Source organism: Cornus florida, unplaced genomic scaffold (genome assembly GCF_030987335.1).
Source record: "Cornus florida cultivar Cherokee Brave unplaced genomic scaffold, ASM3098733v1 CherokeeBrave_3.0.0_Hap2_Chr06, whole genome shotgun sequence".
In the NCBI taxonomy this organism is placed as follows: Eukaryota; Viridiplantae; Streptophyta; class Magnoliopsida; order Cornales; family Cornaceae; genus Cornus; species Cornus florida.
This window is the reverse complement of record NW_026775576.1, coordinates 83517254-83529369: the sequence shown is the minus strand read 5'-3', so window position 1 is coordinate 83529369 and position 12116 is coordinate 83517254. Positions and strand designations below refer to the sequence as shown.

The window sequence follows — 12116 nt, the reverse complement described above, 5'->3', positions numbered from 1 at the left end:
AAGTTAAATGGTTAAAACGTAATTTTATATAGTCTCAGAGGCCTGGAAGGGGTATCAATACACAATTTTGAAACATCAAGGTATCAATGTAAAAATCATCCGTTGAGTTGCGTTAACCGAAATCTCAAGGGGGTGGCAGTGTAATTTACCCAAATAATTAAAAGTGAAAAGAAAAGTAATTAAAAAAAACGAACTACAGTCTCCCAATTAAAAACACACTCAAGCTCATACTCAAGTTCAGTCGTCTCTCTCTTGGCCCTCTTGCGCCAAAAATACAAATCAAACACCACACCATCAGTAAGTACAAGTCCCCTCTTTCTCTCTCTATACTTTTTTTTGATAGATTCTCTCTCTCTCTCTATACATACACATTTCTATGTCTATGTACTGTTTTGTGACGACGGATTTATGGTTTGCTTGCGATGGAGACAGCTAGGGTTTCTGGTTCCATTGTGCAGCGCTTGGTTTGTTGACCTAGGGTTTAATCTACTCTCTTTTACTTCGCTAGGTGCCGTAGTCGAAACGAAAGAGAAAACTGTATAAAAGGGTCTTTATGTAATATGCAGCGAATTACTGGTTTAGGTTCTAGTTTTTGGGTTAAGGTTCTTTCATCTGTAGATTGTAATCCATATTCTGTATAATGCATTTATATATAGAAACTGTCATTTGTCAATTTACGTTCCTTGCCTCTCCTGAACCCATATCCATGTCTCTATGCATCAATTGGTTCTTTTGTGGGTGTGATGAATTTGTACTTCCATTTGTGATTTTCGAAAATTTCAGTTTTTAATTAAGTTTATTGAAGAGACATTTGGGTGAATTTGCATTTATATTTATTGGATCAATGACGTAAGTTAGGCGAAGGCGTAAAGTTTGCAAATTTTTAAAAGTATGGGAGTGTATTTTGGTTGAGTTGATAGTTCAGGGGTACTTTGTCCCAAAGTGATAGCTCACATATATATGAATAAAATGGTCACGTGAACTCAGAGTTTTGCTCGATTTGCACTCATAATAATTTTGAACAAACAGTACCATATTGTTTTCTACTTCGAGTGTAAAACACAATAATGATTGATGAACATCTTCAAGTTAGGGTTTTAGCCTTTGTAAACCACCTTCTCCCTCTTGATACTTCATTTCTCTACATTATTTCCTTACACTGTAAGCTTTGTCTTCTTTTTATTTTTGAGTAATTCTGGCCAATTACTTCAAATCTTTACTATCAAATGTTTGTATTCCCTCCATCTGGTTAACCTCAAAACTGAAGGAAAATATAAAGCCTTTTTGTAAAATCAAAGTTTTGCATTCTTCTTTTTTTTTTTTTATTTTTTTTTTTTTTAATTCTTCTGTATTATTTCAGCCAAACTGTGATTTTTTATGTTGATGTTAAGTTGTGGTTTTGACTATGAACTTAGTGAGGTCATGTTTGGTGGCTAATAAAACTAAGAAAACAAAATTTGTGGGCTTACAAGAAAGTAACTGGACAATAATTGATTTAGTTGTTGTGTCCATTTTATTTTATTTTTCTATGGGCTTTTGCAACCAAATGGATGATCATAGCTTTCAATCTGGTTAAAGGAATTATAGTCTTTCTTGATGCTTGTAGGGCACATTTGAGTTCAATTTTTTTCCCTTATTATTTCTTTGGCAGAAAGGAGAGTTATTAATATCATTTGATTTTCGCAGTTTATTGACGGGTTCTGTGTGATTGTTGAGTTAGAGAATGGCTTCAACAGGACAACTGTTGTGTTTGATTGTTGAGTTAGAGAATGGCTTCAACAGGACAACCGCCATCCTCTTTGAAGAAATAACGGCAACAAGAGAAGGGGATCAGCTGATTATAACCCCTTTAGGGGCTGGCAATGAAGTGGGTCGGTCCTGTGTATATGTCTTACAAAGGGAAAACTGTTTTGGTATAGTGCAATAGACCCATTATGCTTTTATATGAACTACTGAGCTTTTGAGTTCTGTTACTAACTTGTATGCCTTCTATTCATTTATTTATTTTTATAGTTTGACTGTGGAATTCATCCGGCTTACTCGGGCATGGCTGCTTTGCCTTACTTTGATGACATTGATCCTTCAACCATTGATGTTCTTCTTGTCACCCAGTATGTACTTCTTTTCACTCTGTTTTCACTTGGTATGTATCAGTCAGCTAATATTATGCTTAATTAAAACAAAATGAAGATTTGGAGTGAAAAATTTAAAAGCAGCTGCTATTTTACATTAGACCTATTTGCATTTGGGTCCTCAGCTTTGCGAATTGTACTTAAGTGGTCTACGTGATTTGTTTGGTTGAATTTGTGTTGGAACTACATACTTTCTTAAGCTAATTTGTGTTCAGAGTTGGAACAGATTCTTTGAGGGCAGTGGAAACATAGTTCACTCAGTCAAGTGACTACTATCACCATGTTGCTGTTTTGTATATTTATTTTTATTTTTAATTCCAGAGGAGTGAATTCAGAAGTCATTGAGAGTTTTTTTTCAGTTTTCAGCTAATATTATGCTTAATTAAAACAAAATTCAGATTTGGAGTGAAAAATTTAAAAGAAGCTGCTATTTTACATTAGACCTATTTGCATTTGGGTCCTCAGCTTTGCGAATTTTACTTAAGTGGTCTACGTGATTTGTTAGGTTGAATTTGTGTTGGAACTACATACTTTCTTAAGCTAATTTGTGTTCGGAGTTGGAACAGATTCTTTGAGGGCAGTGGAAATATAGTTCACTCAGTCAAGTGACTATCATCACCATGTAGCTGTTTTGTATTTGTATTTGTATTTTTATTTTTAATTCCAGAGGAGTGAATTCAGAAGCTTCATTGAGAGTTTCTTTGTGGTTCTAGGTGTATCTCCTATTTTCAGTTTTCAGGTGATCTTTTTGTCTTGTTTATGATGCTTCTATTGTCAATTTTGGGTGGTAAGATGTTTTTTTGGATGTTTGAACTAAATCAAGAGGATTTAATAGCAGTCGTAGTATTATTTGAAATTCTGGTAATAGGGAAATGAATTTATTCACTATGCTTGCAAATTAGCTGAGCTCAAGGTAGTGACTGGATTCTAGGTACGTTTTAGAGTGTTACCTGTAATGGACAGAGTGAGGGAAAGATAAGAAGGGGGAGAGTTTCTTCTTGGAAGTAAGCTACCTTTGAGGGGTGAAAATCTGACTCTAGTAAAGAGTTGTTTCTTCAATATACTTGCTTGTTTTTATATTTAGAACTCTAATTCCCCTTGCTACAAAATTGTACAAGTGTCAGTGATATTTTTTTTCCCATATGTTGTTTAATGATGATATTTGTTGTCACCAATTCACCATGCTGCATGAGTCATGAGGTTAGGTTAGGATTATATCAGGATTTTGGAATCAAGAAATCTCAATGTTCAATACACACACACGTATATTGATAAGTAAATCTTAACATAGTTATGATGTGTTGGAAAAATAGTTGTGGCATTTTAAAGATGGCTTGTTTAGCTTATAGATGTTCTTCATGCAATAAAGTTTGGTGGCTGTCATCTAATGATGGAGAGTTACATGTCAAGATGTAATTAGAATTAGCATAGGAGAAAGGTTGGCTGGTAGTTACATCATAAAGATGCAGGATGTAAGTTGTGTTGAACTGTAGGTTTTACTTTTTGTGAGTGCGGACAACTTGGTCAACTATTCCTATGACTTGACATTCAGATGCGGCCTGGATTTGGGGCCCTAGATAAAAAGGGAAAGTATTTTGAATGTTTCCCCCTATCTTTTTGTTCATAGGGTTATCAGATAAGGGTGGTAGATATTTTTTATTAGAACTTCATAGTTTCTAATTTCTTTGTGGTTTTCATCATGTGGAAATAATATGCAACACCTGCCAAAAAATTGTATTCTTTCTAGTAATCATTTACATTATAAGAAAGGCCCCAAAGAGTTAGACTACTAACTACTTCCTTTGTTCTTTGGTATGACTATGCTTAATTTGATATACTTTCCTAGCTATGTTAGTGGTCATTCTATGTCTACATGTGGAGGTAATCTGTGTACGTCTAACCCTATAACCCGCAATGACAGGAGCCTTGTGCATTGGGTTAGCTCCTTTATTATGCAGGCACGAGGAAACGCTCATTTGCAAGATTATTTTGCCATCATATAATCTTTGTGGGAAGAGATAGAGGGATGCTGAACGAAGGTGAGTATTAATTATATATGGAGTACAAAGGGGTTTACGTGGTCGCTTTGTAACTAAATTAAGCTATGGTATGCTAAGTTGGTGATGAAGATGGCTGGAGCCTGGAATATGAAGTGCTTGTGGGTGTGAACCATCCCTTGCAGAAGTCTATAGTTGAGTTGGGACGTTCACTTGGGCAGTTATGGAGATGTGTTATCCCCACTATCACTTCTGTATGTTTTTTTACACAACTCTCTTGGATGCACGCATAATGGATTGATGGCTATATCTGCACATTCTTTAACCACGGTATTATGGCAGTCAGTATGTTATTAGGACATTCCCGCTTACACATGTTCAAGGATACTGATACGCTCAAAGTAAATAACTTTGGTCTCAGTTGATGTTGTTATTGAAGCCAAGCCATGCCATGCTCCACAAAAGCAAAAATTAAAGGATAGAATCCGGTCTGATCCCAATACGTAGTCTTTGGAGAATGCTAAGTATGGCATTGTTGCACTTACCATGTTACATGTATCCTTACCTGGTAGTCTCATTTGAAAGCCATTTAATCCGTTTTGGGCATGTGGGATAGACTGCCAAAAAAAAATCACGCTTTGGTTTTTGACACCTATGGTTAGTTTTTTATCACACTATTTTAAGAGTCTTAAAAGCTTGAAGAAATTTCTTTTAACCATTAAATATCGAATAAATTAATGGTGTAAGGAGGCTGCTGGATTTTTTCTTCTCTTTCAACAGGGATTTTGACTTGAAATTTAAACCTGTGATCTATAAAATCTATCTAAACCAACTAAATACCATGTAAAAGGATTCAATAACATAACATGTTTTAAAATATGACTCATTTAACTTACTCTAAGTCGTGTAGCAAATTTGAAAATTGCCAATGCATAATACCATTAACTCAAAACAACTTAATATGACTTCATTTAAGACTTGACACCAAGGTTGGCACTGTTGTGCTTACCTTGTGTCATATCTTGTAGTCTCATGTAAAAGCTTCTTAAGCTGTTTGGGCGCGTGGGATAGGGTGCAAAAAGCATCACACTTAATTTTTGACACCTAGGGTTAGTGTTGGATCACATAGGCTAGTGTTGGATCACATAGGCTGACAAGCTTAAGAGAGTTCTAAAAGCTTCAGAAATTTCTTTAGACCATTCCCTTTCAATAAATTCATAGAACGTAAAGATGCTGCTGGATTTTGGGATTTTGACTTCTAATTTGAATTTTTTTTTTTTTTTTTTTTTTTGGTGATATCTAAACATGTCTAAACCAGCTAATTGCCATTTAAAAAGATTTGATAACATAACATAATCTAAAATATTACCCATGTAAAGTTACATGTATAATATACCAATATTTTCATGTCCAGCAAATTTAAAATTACCAATATACCATTAACTCCAAACACCTAATATGACATCTCTAAACTTGACCTAAGAGGTTAATGTCTGGTCCCTTTTAAATCAAATTAAAGTTCACGATTTTTATCATCATGTGGCTTGCTTTTTCTTGAGCTTCTTCTTGTTGATGGTGTCACTTTGCTTACTAATTTCATACATAGAGCTACAACTTTTCTTACTGTAACTTTGACTTGAATGAATAATTAAAATTTTGAAGTTTGAAAACATATCCAAACCCAAAAAAGACCATGTAGGAAGATTTATGAATGTAACTTGATCCACGATATAAACCATGTAGTCTGCTGCAGTCCATGTCCCAACACTTCATGAATTGCCAAAAAGGTTAACTCTAAGAAGTCTCATGTGGCTCCTACCTTGAAATTAAACCAATTTTTAGAAACTTCCTCGTCTTTAAGTTTGCTTTTCCTTGAGCTTCTCATGGACTGCATTGCTCTGCTTATAAAGTTATCTTATTGGTAGAAAAGGAAAATGAGGGACTTGCCACACTTGGAACCATATTGGCTAAGATTTTGCAAACTGTGCTCTCTTGCTGCTTGAATATCTAGTTGTAACTTGTAAGTAGCTATACATATGCATGGGTGCTGTTTAGATTCCCCAGTTTAGTTAGCCATCTGTTTTTTCTTTATAAGACTTCCTTTAGCTTCTTCTTAAAGTTAAGCAGTTCCTATTGGAAGTAGGGAGTCTGGTAGTTAATTTGTACTTTCGAATGTTCTCCTCAACTATGACATTGTGCTGAAGTTTCATACTTTTAGGTAACAACAATGGGAGGTTCTTTCCTACACATGACATGTCTTTGCAAACTGACTTCATCTGTGAACAGAGCTTTGCGCTTGTGATTTTTTGAACTTTGGATGAACTTGCCTTAGGCTGTTCTAAATCCAAGGCTGCATTTTTATGAAAAGCTTGAGATCGACTTATGTGTGGCTTATGAGCCCATTCAAGCTTTCTAGCCTCATTGATTATAAAATGAACCAAGCTAAAGCCTTATTTGAAGCTCACTTGTTAAACAAGCTGAGCCTGGACAAGGCCATGCATGGCTTGGTAGACTCGTGAAAGAAGGTTCTACAGCTCATATGTAATTTTGTTTTAGTTATTGTCTAAATAGTAGCTTCGAAAACTATTTAATTGAGCATGTTTGCGCTGTGTTTAATGTAAAAGCATTTTTAAGTATTACCAAGTAAGGGAAAGCTTACCAATTCTTACACCTTGGAGTACATCATGCTGATTGCTGTCCATTTCTGATTTATGTTTCTTGATTTAAAAATTTCGATATCAGACAAACAGAAATTTGATGAATGACTAATTTTTAAGGGCCATAGCATGTGGCCTGGCTGAGCTGCCTTAGCTTGCAAGCTTGTTGAGTTACTCCCAACCCAAGCTCGAACAGAAGTTTGAAGGCAAGTACAATATTGGGCCACACTTCGATAATGTGAGCTCTAACTGCCTGATACTTGGCTTGCATGGTTCATTTGCAGCCCTTAAAATTACTTCCTTTTATTAATCTGCACTTGTAATGGTATTTGATTAGTTTATGCATATGCATCAATTTAGCTGACCCTCTTAATCTTTGATATGCCAAAAGACCCCTGTAAGTCGTATGTTTTGAATTGTTTCAAGTGTACATTGGTTTAATATAATTGTGATTGCATCACTTCTTGAAGATCTGTTTTCAGATGATAAATTGGAAAAATATAAAGCTTGTTACAGAAATTTAAAATAAAATATAATTTAACTCTTAAAAATAAAATAAAATAAAAAATTTGAAAAGCAGAAGATTATGTTCTCTATATAATATCTAATATGTAAAATTATTGGTTGACATAATACCAAACATTTGCCGCTGCAATTTTAGGAACATGACTTCAAAATTTTGATAACTTACAATAATTAGCTTATGCAAATAAAATAATCTTAATTGTTTATCTTTTGAGTCTTATTCGACCCCAAAATTTCCCTTTTTGGCAGGTTATTGGCTTCCATCAGACTTTAGAAGTAAATGGTATCCGCTTCTGGTGTTACACTGCTGGTCATGTCCTTGGTGCTGCCATGTTCATGGTTGACATTACTAGTGTCCGAGTGCTCTACACTGGAGACTATTCTCATGAAGAAGACAGGCATCTCTGTGCTGCTGAGCTCCCACAATTCTCCCGACATTTGCATTATTGAATCCACCTGTGGTGTTCAACTGCATCAACCCGACATATATGAGAAAAGCGCTTCACTGATGTCATTCACTCTACCATTTCTCAAGGGGGTCGCGTCCTGATCCCAGCGTTTGCCCTTGGTTGTGCCCAATAACTCCTCCTGATCTTTGATGAGAATTGGTCGAACCATCCTGAGCTCAATAATATTCCTATATATTATGCTTTTCCTCTCGCAAAAAGGTGCATGGCTTTTTACCAGGCATGCATCAATTCCATGAATGAGAGAGAATCCGCAATCAATTCGCCACCTCGAACCCCTTTGATTTCAAGCACATATCACCATTGAAGAGTATTGAAATTTTCGAAGATGTAGGCCCGTCAGTGGTTATGGCAAGTCCGAGTGGCCTTCAGAGTGGGTTGTCTCGCCAACTATTTGATAAATGGTGAGTTGATAAGAAAAATGCTTGTGTTACACCTGGATATGTTGTGGAAGGGACATTGGCAAAAACCATGGAAGTTACTCTCATGAACGGTTTGACTGCTCCTCTCAACATGCAGGTCCATTACATTTCCTTCTCAGCTCATGCGGATTATGCTCAGACGAGTACCTTCTTAAAAGAGCTTATGTCTCCTAACATTATTCTTGTTCATGAACGGAGTCATTCTTGTTCTTGGCTTAAGCAGAACTTATCTCCCTGTTTGCTGACCGCAACACCAAAATTATCTCCCCTAAGAAGAACTGCCAGTTGGTTGAAATGTATTTCAACTCTGAGAAAATGGCCAAAACTGTTGGAAAGATGGCGGAAAAGACCCCAGAAGTTGGTGACTGAAACCGTCAGTAGTGGTTTACTGGTAAAGAAAGGCTTCACTTACCAGATCATGTCCCCTGATGATCTTCATATCTTCTCGCAGCTATCCACTGCAAATGTCACTCAGGATTACCATCCCTTACTCAGGTGCCTTTGCTGTGATAAAGCACAGGCTCAAGCAAATATATGAGTGTAGAGTCATCTGTTGATGATGAGTCCGGGGTTCCAACTTTGCGAGTGCATGATCGAGTGACGGTGAAGCGGGAATCGGAGAATCATATTTCCGTGCATTGGGCAGCAGATCCTATTAGTGACATGGTCTCAGACTCAGTTGTGGCTCTGGTTTTAAATGCAAGTCGGGAGATGCCCAAATTAGTTGAGGAGCCAGTAATACATGAAGAAGAAAACGTGAGGAAGGCTGAAAAAATCTGCCATGCTCTTCTCGTTTCTCTCTTTGGAGATGTAAAGCCTGGAGAGAATGGGAAGCTGGTGATAAGTGTTGATGGGAATGTGGCGCATCTTGATAAACAGAGTGGCGATGTTGAAAGTGAAAATGAAGGCCTTAAGGAATGAGTGAGGATGGCATTTAAGCATATCCAAAATGCGGTGAAGCCAATCCCTCTCTCTGCATCTTAGCTTTTCTTTTGCTCTTTTCTAGTTGTTCTCTACTTTTGATATGAGTTTATGCGTGAATTTAACTTGTATGCTGTGTAGAAGGAACTGATCATAGAATTCTCAATGCTAGCTTACGTACCTTGGTATCAAACTGGATCACAAATAGCAGCTTTTTAGTTCATATTATTCTTTGATGTGCTGATGTTAACAAAAAAAAAAAAAAAAATTCTATTTAGATTTCCAGTGTTAGTGAGCATGAAAGCCATATTTTCTGCTTCCACTCATGCTTCTCTCTCTTTAAGCAGCAACAAGAAGCTCTTTGAATTTATGCCTCCGCTAGGAGAGTGCTTTCATCTCTCTATCTCTCTGGTTATTTATGTACTTTTCCAGGTCAAGTTCAGGGTTATTTCTACGCATCTCTCTCCCCTGAAAATTCCAAGCGTTGAGGAAGGAAAAAGTGTGGACTGATATTGGATCATTGCCTGCCTTAGGCTACGAAGATGGATTGCATTGGTTTGTCCACGAGGAAGGAAAGTTCAGGATATGGATTGCATAGGTTTGGCCATGAGGTTAAGGGAAAGCTGAATTGACCCTTTGGTGTTTTGGTTGATTGTCTCAGGCAATATTGGCAATTATATATATATATATATATATATATATATATATAATCTACTTTCACTGGACTTTCTTTGTCTTGGTGGCTTTGGGTCTTAAGGTTCAAATCCAATGTCAAGGTTTCGAATTCTTTTCCTTAATGAAAAAAAGTTTAAAAAAAAAAAAAAAAAAAAAAAAAGAGAGAAAAAAATGATTGCGAATAGAGGTTTCTCTTAACCATCCATTGTTTAATAAAAATTGAAATATCAAAACAGGGGATGGGTCAATCAGTAAAATTGTCCTTGAATCCTTGGTGGAAAGGTTCAACCTTGTTTTAAGCTTTTGGCCATAGAGTGGTTGGTTGGTCTGGAAGGCAAATGCCGGTGCCCTTTATGCAAGGAAGGAAACAGATGGTTGAAAACTAGATTCTTATCTACTTAGGCTGAATATATTTGGAATCAACTTTTAGTTCTTAAGATCCATCATGGATCTGATAAAATATTTTGGAAATACGGTGTCTTTTCATTCGAATCAGTTTGGAAGAATCTAAGGCTATGTTTAGCAGGTATGGAATTGAAAACCATAAAATTGGAGAAAAACAACTTAGAAAATTGAACCAAAATTTTCTCCAATTCCAATTTCAAAACTCCAATCCATGCTACCAAACACAGTCTCTGCCAAACATAGTCTAAAGAGGTCATCACCCAAAAATAAATAGAGATACAAATCCTTTCCATTTTGAAAGCTAATAATTCCAATTCTTTTGTTTGGAATTAAAAAACAAATTAAATCACCAGTTTTTCTTTTTAATATGAATTTCTAAAATGAATGGAGGATCTATATATAGACATGTCAATGGAGCGGATTTTGATCTAGATTTGATTCGATTAGTCGGATATGGATTAAACAAAAAATTCGATAACCCAATTACGATCCGAATCTAATAATCCATTAGTTTAACAAATCGGATATGGTTTATGTTGATCCGATCTGATTAAAATTATATATAAAAATTATTATATATATAATTATTTATTAATAATTTTACAAATATATATTTATATATATATTTCAATACTCCTATTAGAATTGTATTAGAGGTAACCCAAAAAATTCAAAATAAAAAAATAAAAAATCATAATGTTATATATACAAAAGTGGTGTGTTTTCATCCCTATGGTAATAAATCTCTTAATATACGTACTAATAATGCCATACTCTTTATTCATTAAGAAGGAGTAAATAATTTTTTTTTCTTTTCCTTTCATATTAGAGTAAATTTTTATTTTTTTATTTTTATTTTATTTTATTTTATTTATTTATTTTTTCATATTTTACTTATCTTTTGTTTTATATCTTTTTCTTATAATCATTGCTTTTTTTTTTTTTAATTCTCTTTTGACATTAATTTATATATACATATTTTTTTATACAAAAAATCTGTATTTTTATCGAATCTGATTAGATTATCGGATCGAATATCCGTTTATTAACAAATCGGATTCGGACTAACTTACAAAATATTCGTCGAATTATCGAATCGGATTGGATAAACTAAAATACTTATCGGATTCGAATCGGATCGGATCAGGCGTGATCCGGTCCGAATCTAATCCGTTTACAGATCTATCTATATATAAATATGAGAAAATTGAAGAAAGTGATATGGAGTGTTCCTAGACCATTTTGGTATTTATTTATTTTTTGGGCAGTAACAGGCTACGTTTTAATCTAAAATGCCCTCCATGAAGGCATAAACAACAAAATTGCCATTCCTCCAAGCCTAAAAGAGTAATGGGCAATGCATGGTTCTAATAACGATTATGCGTAAGTTTGATGTTGGAGTGTGCTTTATTAGTTGCCTATAGTGTCCTTGCCAATTGAATTGGATATTTAGATACATGAATCTAAAGATCTCTACTCTTAAATTTACAATAAAATATCTTAGATTTAGAGATTAATATGGATATTTAATCTGTGTTTTTTTTTTTTTTTTTTTCAAATTTCCCATTTTGAAATTGAAATTGAAATAAATTTAAGATTAAATTTTCAATTAAATTTGATTTAATTCTAAATCAATGCCACAATTCATTTCTTTCAAATATAGTAAACAGTCGAATTGATCAAATTTTTGGACATTACCTGATAGCTTAGTTGGATGGAGGATTGACAATTGAATTACAAGAACAAGTTAGCATGATTCCCTTTCTTGGACAAACTCTTTTTTTTTTTTTAGTTGAATGGGTAAGCTTTGAATAAATAAAAAGAAGAATGTACTGGAGGTCCAATTGAGGACATTACAAGCTAAGGCCAAAGACAACAAGGCTGTCACAAGATCAACCAAGCGATCAACAAGAAA

The 12116-nt window shown here is 34.9% G+C and overlaps 1 pseudogene; it reads left to right on the top strand.

The window, feature by feature from the left end:
- The first annotated feature begins 422 nt into the window (after positions 1-422).
- On the top strand, positions 423-9518 carry LOC132314454 (cleavage and polyadenylation specificity factor subunit 3-I-like; annotated as a pseudogene).
- Positions 9519-12116: the final 2598 nt, after the last annotated feature.